At 46.1% G+C, this 10470-nt stretch overlaps 1 protein-coding gene across 1 annotated transcript in view; it reads left to right on the top strand.

Annotated features, from left to right (window-relative positions):
- Positions 1 to 623: 623 nt before the first annotated feature.
- The window catches only part of B4GALT4 (UDP-Gal:betaGlcNAc beta 1,4- galactosyltransferase, polypeptide 4), a 49296-nt gene continuing 39449 nt past the window's right edge, over positions 624 to 10470 (top strand). Inside the window, exon 1 of the mRNA XM_015406129.1 lies at positions 624 to 685. The gene's annotated coding sequence lies outside the window, so the exon portion shown is untranslated. The remainder of the gene's footprint in view (positions 686 to 10470) is intronic.

Consider the following 10470-nt stretch of genomic DNA (forward strand, 5'->3'; position numbering starts at 1 on the left):
TTACTACTTTGTTAATGCAAGGAAGTATTGAAAACAGTATATTTAATTTTTAAAATAATATTTTGGTTAACTGTGATACAATAAAAGGAACATATTGCATTTCAGGGTATCATGAATTTTACTGTTTTGTTACTTTGCAAAAACAAACACGAAACGTATTAAGCAATACCTGTCGTTATTTTTATTAGCAAGTAATAAAAGTGGTCCATAAAAACGTGCCCCCTCTCGAAATCGCAATCCTATCTCATAGCTCGAGTTCCTAATCCATGTTAGTGGTTCTGCGGTCAAAACTGGGATGGGTACGGGGCAATGGAACGATACGGTCCGGTTTAGACGGCGTTACAAGCAGAAAAGAAGGAACGGAGGAGCTACGGCGGCAAGGCTGGACGCTCAACTCGGATGCATTGGCTGGCAGCTGGAGAAAGGTTATCGAGGGTTACTAGGCCTGGTTTCTAGGCAACCGTAGTGCGGGCACCGGCTACGACGCTCTAGCCTGCCGGGAAAGACGCTCTAGCCTGCCGGGAAGAAACTCTATGGTAATGGAAGGCGATCGGCCCGTTCTCTTCTCTGTGGTTGGCGGGGGATTTGGGATGATACCCGGAGCCCTGAGCAGCGAGGGAAGTAACGGAAAAAGGAACTTCGTCGCCGGCAGAAGTACAGGGACGGAGCGGGCCGGCGAGGACTGGTAATTGCTGCAGCGGCGTGCGTGACTCCCCCTCCCCTCCCCTCCCCTCCCCCGGTGGAGCAGCGATGTCCTTCCATGCAGCCCCGGTCGATGCCTGCTTACTCAAAAGCAAGCCGCTTTGAATTCAGCACTGCTTAGGAAAATTCGCACGGGCACGGGCGGTTGGGGTTGCCTTATACTGGAATCCCACGCATGCTTTCTTGGGAGTAAGCCCTGCGGAACGTAGCAGGTCTTGCTTCTGAGTAGAATTGGGCTGTTAGCTCTGCAGGCTGGTAGTTCTGAATTCCCTGTGGGTATATACGCTGATTAGTAGAGACCGGATACCATCTATGCCAGACCCCCTACAGCTGAAAATATGTTGCGAATGTACAGTCTGTCTCTGATATTACCGGGTGATAATGGGGAAAGAGGTCAGAAAACGCCCAGAAGTCCACGCTAGGATGAGCAGGAACTTTTTGATCTCGTTTCCACAAAAGTGGACTTAATTAACAGTTGGAATGTGCATCTGGATCTTATGAAACTTGACGCAACTGTTTTCGTGTTGTAAGGTAGAACTGAGACAATTGTATTCTTTTTTGGAGCATTGAGCCATTTTCCTGAGATAATTATAAAAGTGGTTCTAAGAATAAACAGGGTAATAAAAGGCAGCGCTTATACCCAGAAAATCTGGGTATAGTCTGTTTGTAGCAGTAGAAAGGAGCAAGAGTCCCGTAGCACTTCAGAAGTGAGCAGTGACTCACAAAAGCTCATACCCTGCCACATAGTTTGTTAGTCTTTAAAGGTGCTACTGGAATCTTGCTCTTTTATTCATTCATTCATTCATTCATTCATTCGACTTATATCCCGCCCTTCCACTGTGGGCTCAGGGCGTCTAACAAGAGGCAATGCCATACAAACAGTAAAATCAGTAAAACCATCAAATTTCAAGTTACATATAAAATCAGTGCTCACATAGTACATCCATCCAAGGCAGGGGCTCTGATACAATGTTTCAGGTGGTACTACTGTCTCATTCTTAATTGATCTTCCCATGTTGGTTCTCCGTTCCCAATTGCAACGCGGTGGTGGTATAGTGACAGTGGCGGCTCCCACTCAAAAGCCTGGTGGAAGAGCTCTGTCTTGCAAGCCCTGCGGAATTGCATCAGGTCCCACAGGGCCCTGGTCTCCTCCGGGAGTTCATTCCACCAGATAGGAGCCGCCACCGAAAAAGCCCTGGCCTTTGTAGCAGCATATTTAACCTCTCTGGATGCTGGTACAGCCAAAAGATGTTTTGCCCCAGACCGTAGTGCCCTTGGGGGAACATATGGGGAAAGGCGGTCCCTTAGGTAAGCTGGACCCTGGCCATATAGGGCTTTTTAGATAAGAACCAGCACTTTGAAGTGGACTCGGTACGCTATTGGCAGCCAGTGCAGCGCCTTCAGTGCAGGCTGGATGTGGTCCCGCCTAGAGAGACCCATCAACAGCCTGGCTGCTGCATTCTGCACCAGCTGCAGCTTCCGGATCTGTGACAAAGGCAGCCCCATGTAGAGAGCGTTACAGTAGTCTAGCCTCGAGGTGACCGTTGCGTGGCCAAGTCATCTCTAAGGTCTCTAAGGTGCTACTGGACTCAAATCTAAACCTTAGCCATTTTTATGCTGGGCTCATTGATACAAGCTTTTTTTTTGGCAGAACAATTGAAGGTATACTGCACACGTGTATGGCAAGCTGTCAGAGTTTGTTCTTGTATAAGCAGATGTCTCTAGTAATCAAATATAGTAAAACTTCAGTCATGAGAACTATTTTGAGCTTCAGTAGGAGGCAAAAAAGACTGGGGGGGGCAATAAAAACTAGAGTTGAAGGCCTGCTCTTGCATCTGTTCAAGTTTAAAGTGGAAAAATGAAGCATGTCTTGAAAAATTGCTCTTCCATACATCTTCTTATATAACAATTAGAAACACAGGAGTTTCTTTATTATGCCCTAAAACACCTATTCTTCCCCCACTCCTTTTTGTTCATTTGTATTGATCATATAGTGTGTAACTACATTTTGGAGATGTGAATCTCTGTTTTGTGATGTTTGTGCTTTTCCTAAGGAAAAGGTATTTATTTATTTATTTATTTAATTTACTTACTTCATAGATGCCCCACCTTTCTCCTCAGTGGGGAGTCTGGGGACCCAAAGCAGCTTACATCGTTCCGCTTGCCTCCATTTTATCCTCACAACAGTTCTGTGAGGTAGTTTAAAATGAGTGTCTGTGATTGGCCCAGGGTCACCCAGTGAACTTGCATGGCAGAGTGGGGATTTGAAAGTGGGGCTCCCTAATTCTAGTCCATCACTCTATCCACTATACTATACTGGCTGTCAATTACATTGTAATGATTTCATGTTTTGGTGTGTGTGTTTCTTTACTGCAACTGCAGTAATGTAATGAGAGTGATAGAGGGAGAGAAGTGTGATGTGATTGACTGATGACTGAGAGTATGGGAGGAGAGATATCTCTGAGATGATTCTGTGTTCTTGAAGAGAGGAGTGTGGAGATTGTCTGTATGACAGAGGAAGCCGTTGGAGTTTAGCCTGTGTGGCTATGAGCGAGAGAGTTTAGCCTGTGTGGATATATGTGAGAGTTTAGCCTGTGTGGCTATGAGCAAGAGAGTGTAGCTTGTGTGACTATATATCAGAGAGATAAACCTGTCAGAGTTGAGTTTTGGTGTAGGAGAGACTGTGTGTGATGCCAAGCTTTGTCAGTTATATTTCCTTTCTTCAACAACAGTTCAAAAATACCCAGAAACCTATTTTGTTTTTATAAATAAATCATTATTTGTTTAAATTTATCCCAGCAATCAGAACAGTCCTTTCTCAGGGCCACATAGTCCTCTGAAGTGCCCAGACACAGGGTCATTCTACCAAAATAGAGAGATTTGGAATTTTTAATTCCTGGTGGCAGCAGAAATCTACTAAGTTCTTGTACACAGAGTGTGTTTTAAAGGAGAAATAGTCTCCCCAGTAAGCAGGATGTCACATACATGATTGTTTTGTTTGGATTTTTTATGGACCAGACTAGCACAGCTGTCTACAATTCTTACTGCTTCATTACATAGTATATCAGAGTTCTTTACTTCACTCTAGAAAGGGGAATTCAACTATGCCCAGGACACACTTTTAGCCCCCAACTTGCATTACAGAGTCCATTGCTTAAACAGTATAATTGATATAGCTAATTCTCTGTGTAGCCAGATCTGTGAATCCTTAACTTTGAAGACTGGAGCCATGACAAGACATCTTTCTGCAAACCTGTAAAACGCCCTGGGTGTACAGAAAAATCCACCCTCTTCCCCCCCCCCCCACCATTGGTAGGTTAAATCCTCCAAAATAATAGAAGTAGCACCTGTAGATTTAAGAAGTGGATACCCACAGTGGTCATTGCTAGGCAACAAAACAGTATTGCCAGCCTTCAGACATTGGTTTCTGTCGGTAAAAAGTAGGGAGAAGGCTGTTTTGGCCTGAGAGAGAACTCATTGGGGCAAGGCTAAGCAGCAATTGGTTCCTTGTGATTTGCTACCACCCAACTTGCATGATTCAACCAGGCCTGGCTACTTGCTTCTGTTCAGCAGCAGCCCCCCACCCCCAAGCCAGTGTGGTATAGTGGTTAGAGTTTCAGACTGCAATCTGGGAGAGCTGGAAGCTCACTGGGTGACCTTGGACCAGTTACATATTTTCAGCACAACCTAGCTCACAGGCTTGATGTGAAGCTAAAGTACAGGAGAGGAGAATGATGTAAGCTGCTTTGGGTCCCCATTGAGGGAGAAAGGCAGATATAAATAAATGAGTATCTCTCCTTATATATAATTGAATAGTGGGTGCCAAAGTTCTAAAATGCACTCCTTTAGTGTTAGGCCGGAAAAACTGCCACTCAGAATACACTGGCTGGGTTGACTGGCTGCTTTGTGCAGTCCCGCCCAGCGTTCCAAGGTCATTTACATATGGAAGCTGATTGGACTGCACTCCATTCCACACCTCAAACTCCCCCCCCCCCCGCAAGGCAGTTGGAATTTTCAGTTGGGAGAGGAGAATGATGTCAGCTGCTCCCTAGGCAGAGGCTGTGGGGTGTGTGTGTGTAAAGACAGACAGACAGATAAAGGTTGGCTGATGGTTGCCAACTCCAGGTTGGAACTCCAGGACATAGGGTTGCCAACTCCAGGTTGGAAACTTCCAGGATATTTTAGGGATGAAGCCTGCTGAGGGGGGATCTGAGGAGGAGGAGGAAGAGGGGGACCTCAGACAGATACAATGCCATGCTGCCCACACTCCAGACAAGCTGTTGCCAGTCTCCAGGTGACAGCTGGAGAGATCTTAAAGCTTTGGTGCTACTTCAAAGTTCCCCAGGAGCCAAAGAGGAAATAGTGTGGGGAGAGAGACACTAAGGGAAGTGAGGTGTTCCCTGAAAATCCTTGCAGGCTCCCCACTGTGCAACTGGGCCAGCCTGGTGGCCAGTGCCACACAACTCTGGCATACTTTTCCAGGGAGAGGCTGTCAAGGAGAGGGAAGGAGTGGAAGCTGAAGATAGGCTGATAAAGGTAGGTTGGCTAGTGGGTGGGAAGGAGAGAACGAAGCAGGAATAGGGAAGAGGCCGTAGGGGCTTTCAAGGAAGAGAAAGAGGAGATGGAGGAGGTGAAAATGAGATCCCCCCCCCCACAGGTTCTTGTGGGTCCTCTGCTTGTTTTATGTATTTACAGTTTTATATATTTACATCACTAGATCTGGGCTTTTCTGTCTCTGCCCTCGTAGTCCACTTTTCTTTTCACAAACTACAGAAAATATATAGCTATTGCTCTGGTGTTGTGATGTGATTCAGTTGTGATCCAATCACCGATTGCAGATGTCATTCTGACCATTGCTTTAAAAGAGCCATGCAACTGAAAATGTTATTTTAATAAATTCAAGGAAGTAGTGAGAAAAAGTTTAATGTGGAATAGGGGAAAGATGTATGGGGCAAGAAAGTGCAATGCATGTGTGTAGTTTTAAAATCCATAGCCTGAAGATGGAAACCTTGTAGTCTGGGGTCATATTGCCAATGTTCAGTTGTCTAGGCCGTTAAAAAACACCTTGTCAGAGTATATGTGAACACATGTGAAGCTGTCTTATACTGAGGCAGACCATATGTCTGTCAAGGTCCTTATTTGGTGTAGTGGTTAGGAGTGCAGACTGTAATCTGGGAGAACCAGGTTTGATTCCCCACTCCTCCACATGCAGCTGCTGGTGTGACCTCAGCCCCACCTACCTCACAGGCAATGTTCCCTCTAAGCTGTGGAGTCTTGTGAGCAAAAATTCCACTTTGTGAGCTCCTGACCTTAAAGTTGTGAGCAAGCAATTTGGCCACTACATAAATTAGTTTGCTCTGGAGCCATACTTCCTGAGCTCAGACAAAAATCTGTGAGCTGGAGGCTAAAAAACTGTGAGCTAGCTCACACTAACTCAGCTTAGAGGGAACACTGCTCACAGGGTGTCTGTTGTGGGGAGGGGGAAGGGAAAGGAGATTGTAAGCTGCTCTAAGACTCCTTCAGGTAGTGAAGGGTGGGGTATAAATCCAATCTCCTCCTCTTCTTCTTCTTCCTCTTCTTCAGACTGGCAGTGGTTCTCCAGGGTCTCAGGCAGGGGTCTCTCATATCACGTACTGCCTAGTCCTTTTTAACTGGAGATGCTGGAGATTGAACCTGGGACCTTCTGCATGCAAAGCAAAAGCTCTTCTACTGATCCACAGCCCTTCCTACAACTACACATCATGTCCCAGCTTTTCCGCATATTATCTTAAACAGCAATATACGGGCATGTGCATTCATTCACACAAGACTGCTCCCCCCCCCTTGCCTGTGGGAAACAGAGAAACAATCAAAACAATGTGGGGAAGAGTTGCTTCCATCTCTCCTTCAGCAGTTGCTTCTTCCTAGGGGCTGGTGGTGAACAAGCTGATATGCCCTCTGCTTGGCCAGCAGCACTGTTTGTGTGAGCTCTGCCACTGTAGCCAGGGCTCATTTATTGTAGTGCTTTTCAGGCAAGAGGATGCCTCGATCAAAGTCCTGTTTCTTATAAAGGTTGTCATTTGGATTTATGACCAAGTGGGATCAAAAGCTAAGCAGTGGTTCATCTTCAGTCTTCTGAGCAGTTCCATGACCATTCGGTGGGAAAACTGAACGGCCTCCCCTTGGAGTGTTAAAGAAATGCCACAGTAGCTGTAAGAGAGCCTCCAGTGGCTGGCCTGTGCAAGCACAGTCCCAATCTGTGCCTGCACTGAAGACACCTCGATGAAGGTAAGTGCAGCATTGTTCTGCGTAGACAGAATTGCAAGGAACCAGACTGAAATGAGAAGACAGCTTGATTTTGTGTATCAGGGCTTGCACTGCTAAATCTACTTTGTAGCCTGTTTCCTATTCATGATTATTTGGCAGCACCTCTGAATTCAGTGGGGGTTGTTCCCATTGGGGTCAAGATTGCAGCCTTTGGACCTCAAACGATTGCTGCTGGTATAGCTGCTAGGAGACTTTGGACATCTGCAAAGAGATTAAAGAATGAAGATTATTGTTTAATTGGTTGTCTTTCATTATTTGCTTAGTTCATTTTATTATATATGGATTTCATGCAACTGAACCTTTGGAGCATTTATGCAAGGTAGCTGCACCTCTTTAATTAAGCCAGCTTCCAATTCATTAAGTAATCATAGCTTCGGGATGCAGCCGGGCTGTGAAGAAATCGTTTGTCTCAAGATGGGATGGGTGTTCTTCTTCTGGCTTAGTTTTTTCTAATAGAAACCACCTTGCTTTTTTAATTTTTTGGTGTCTAGAGGTTGTGCTAGCTGTGGCCACTCATCAGCTAGATGGTGGTAGCCAAAAGGCACCGCAGGATGAATTGGAAAGGTTATTTTCCAGCTCACATGAGGAAGAGAAAATGGATGGAGGTATAAACTTTCTCTGTGATAGTGATAACTATTATTTGTGCTGACGTTGGCCCTTGTCCAGAGAAAACTAGTTGTGCTGATGTCCCATGATAACTTATTTGCCCCATGGATTTCAAGAATGGCTTATGTTTTCTGGATTGAGATCTATGCATATGTACCTTCCACTTGAATATTTTAAACAAACACAGAAGAAATGTCCCTATCTTTCAGGTTCTGTGTAAGCAAGTTTTTAAAATTACTTTTGTTCATTTTACAGCTGTCAAAAGCTTTAAAAAATCTTATCTGCTATTGATAAGGCCATGGAGTTTACCATTGCTAGCACACAAGAATCCATTTGAAAGTGTGGACGTTGTGTCGGAAAAGAAATGAGAGTGAAGACTAATGTTCAAATGGAACCAGAGGTTTTTCTGTTGTGACTAATGGACAGAAAACTAGAAAAAAGTTGTGGAATTTTATTTCTATATATGACAACGGCAGCAAAATTATTATATGCCCAAAAATGTGAAAGTTCAACATTACCCACAACAGAGGAATTGTTGGTGAAGATGATAGAACTTGCAGAGATGGCTAAACTTATTTCTTTAATCAGCGAAAAGACTTTGGAAACGATAATTTATTATTAACTGGAGACCCCTTATAGACTTTTTGCATGAAACAGAAAAAAAATGAACTGATGATTTACGGATTTGATGATTAAGGGGGGGGAATGAGAAAGTAGAAAAAATAGGTTTTAAAAAATAGCTATAGAGTTAGTGTTCAGTTTGTAATTTTACTTGCATTTGTCATAGAGAAAATCAGAAGTCACATTATATTTATATTTTCCTTATCTTTGTTTCTTCTTTTCTTCAGCTTTGCATTTCTTTTTCCTTTGTCAATATATTTGCTGGTTTTTATCTTGGTTTAAAAATTATTAATAACATATTTTGTAAAGAAAGGAAATGAGAGTAACAGGGTCAGAAAGGAAACTGAGTGAGAGTGTCAGAAAGGAAACACATTTCAGGAGACAACCTCTTTTGTAGGTTATATTAGAATCTTGGTTTAGAAAAAAGGTGAAAATAAAGCACAGTGGTTTGATTTAAATCCCCAACTATGGGAAAATTTACAACAGACATCTCAAATGATGTGCTAAACCATTTCTCCTATATCAGAATCTTTGACATATTTAAACCAGGCTTAGATTTGGGCTAAAGATGTTGCATTATAAGCAGCCTTTGTCTATGTATATGAATCTTGAGGATTCATATCAAGATGGCGACCGGGTGGATGCTCTGGTGCTGAGCTCCCCCGTGGTACGTTTAGCTATGGGATTTTAGTTTAGTTTAAACTGCAAATTGTAGAGTAACTTGTTCAGTAGGTAGGAGTAAGTAAGTAAGCTGGAAGTAAGCTGGAGTGGAAGGAGAGTCCCTGGCTTGAGACCGCAATAATATAATATCGCGGACTTGGAGAGCCTGGAGAGGACTCGGAAGTGCTGGGGTAGTGCCGAGCTGCGGAGACGCCGAGCTGCGGAGCTGCGCCCCGCTGAGCTGCGGAGACGCTGAGCCGCCGAGCTTCCGCCGAGCCGCCGCCGAGCTGCGGAGCTGCGACCCGCTGAGCTGCGGAGACGCCAAGCCGCCGAGCCGCCGCCCTGCTGAGCCGCGGAGCCGCGGAGGGTGAAGAGCCGCGGAGGAAACGAGGGGCTTGAATTACGATAGCGGGGCCGTGTTAAGCCTGCGCTGCGCTGCCGGGGCTGGCACTGTCGGTGCCTCGTGGGAGTCGGGGGAGCAGCGTGAGGAGTGCGGAGAAGAACAAATTAAAGGGTAGACCTCCCGCCGTGTCCCTGGACGGGGTGAGAGCTCGTCTGGGACGTGGAGCGCGGCCCCCTCCCAGGAGAGCCTGGGTCCTTGGGAGTGGTGGGAGCTTGTCTAGGACTCGGAGTGGAGTGTTCTCCGGAGAACGGAGCCCTGCAGTGTCCCTGGGTGCAGTGAGAGCAGCCTGGGACACGGAGTGGCATATCTCTCCGAAGAGATTGGGCCTACTTGCCGATATCGGCTGGGGTCTGTGAGAGAGACTGTCCCATTTGCTGATACGCGACAACTGTGGCGACCAGCGAGGTGGAGGCAGTGCCGGGGGCTTTAGCCGGCGGTGAGAGAGCCGGCGGGTCAGGTGTGAGCCGACTGGCGGTGTGAGAGCCGGGACCGAGCCCCTTCAGCTGCCTACCCCTCCCCCCCTTCTTCCCCTTCTACCCTATTCTACTCTTAAGATCTGAAGAGGCTGGGGTGTCAATCCCGGAGATCCATGTTACGAGGCCACTTGAACTGTGGCCGGGTCTTTAGCCCACGTGAAACACCGAGTGGGCAGGGACTCATGGAGCAGGACCAACCCCAACACTATTGGGACATAGTCGGCTGGAAGGGCCAAGAGCGAACTGAGGCCTACTAGGGTTGCCTGGTGGCCGGGTGGAGATCTATTCCTCACCAGAGCCCCCTAGTGCTGGAAGTGTGAAATTACCATCAATGTGAAGAACTGCGGCCAGCTTACTGGAACTTGGGGAGATTGTTGACCCCGTATTAGTGGGCCTACTGGAATTGTGAGTGCGTGTGTGAGTGTATGCGTGTATTTGGCTGTTGGAATGATTGCTGGGGTCTGAACTGGTTGTGGGAGTAGTACCCCGAATTTGGGTTTTCAGGAACCCGTTTTACATTGCATAGCACCTAATTGTCTTCATATTGCAGTTATTGGATTGACTAGTGCTGAGCGTTATTAGCTGGCGGTCTGAAGTTTCTACGGAGCCCGCCAGTTATTCAATGTTGGGGCAGCCAATTCCAGTGCTCTTGGGGAGAGGGAAGTATGGCGGTGGGTCACGGCAGAGTGTAGAGGG

The sequence above is a fragment of the Gekko japonicus genome, unplaced genomic scaffold, assembly GCF_001447785.1.
Source record: "Gekko japonicus isolate JY-2015 unplaced genomic scaffold, Gekko_japonicus_V1.1 scaffold919, whole genome shotgun sequence".
In the NCBI taxonomy this organism is placed as follows: domain Eukaryota; kingdom Metazoa; phylum Chordata; class Lepidosauria; order Squamata; family Gekkonidae; genus Gekko; species Gekko japonicus.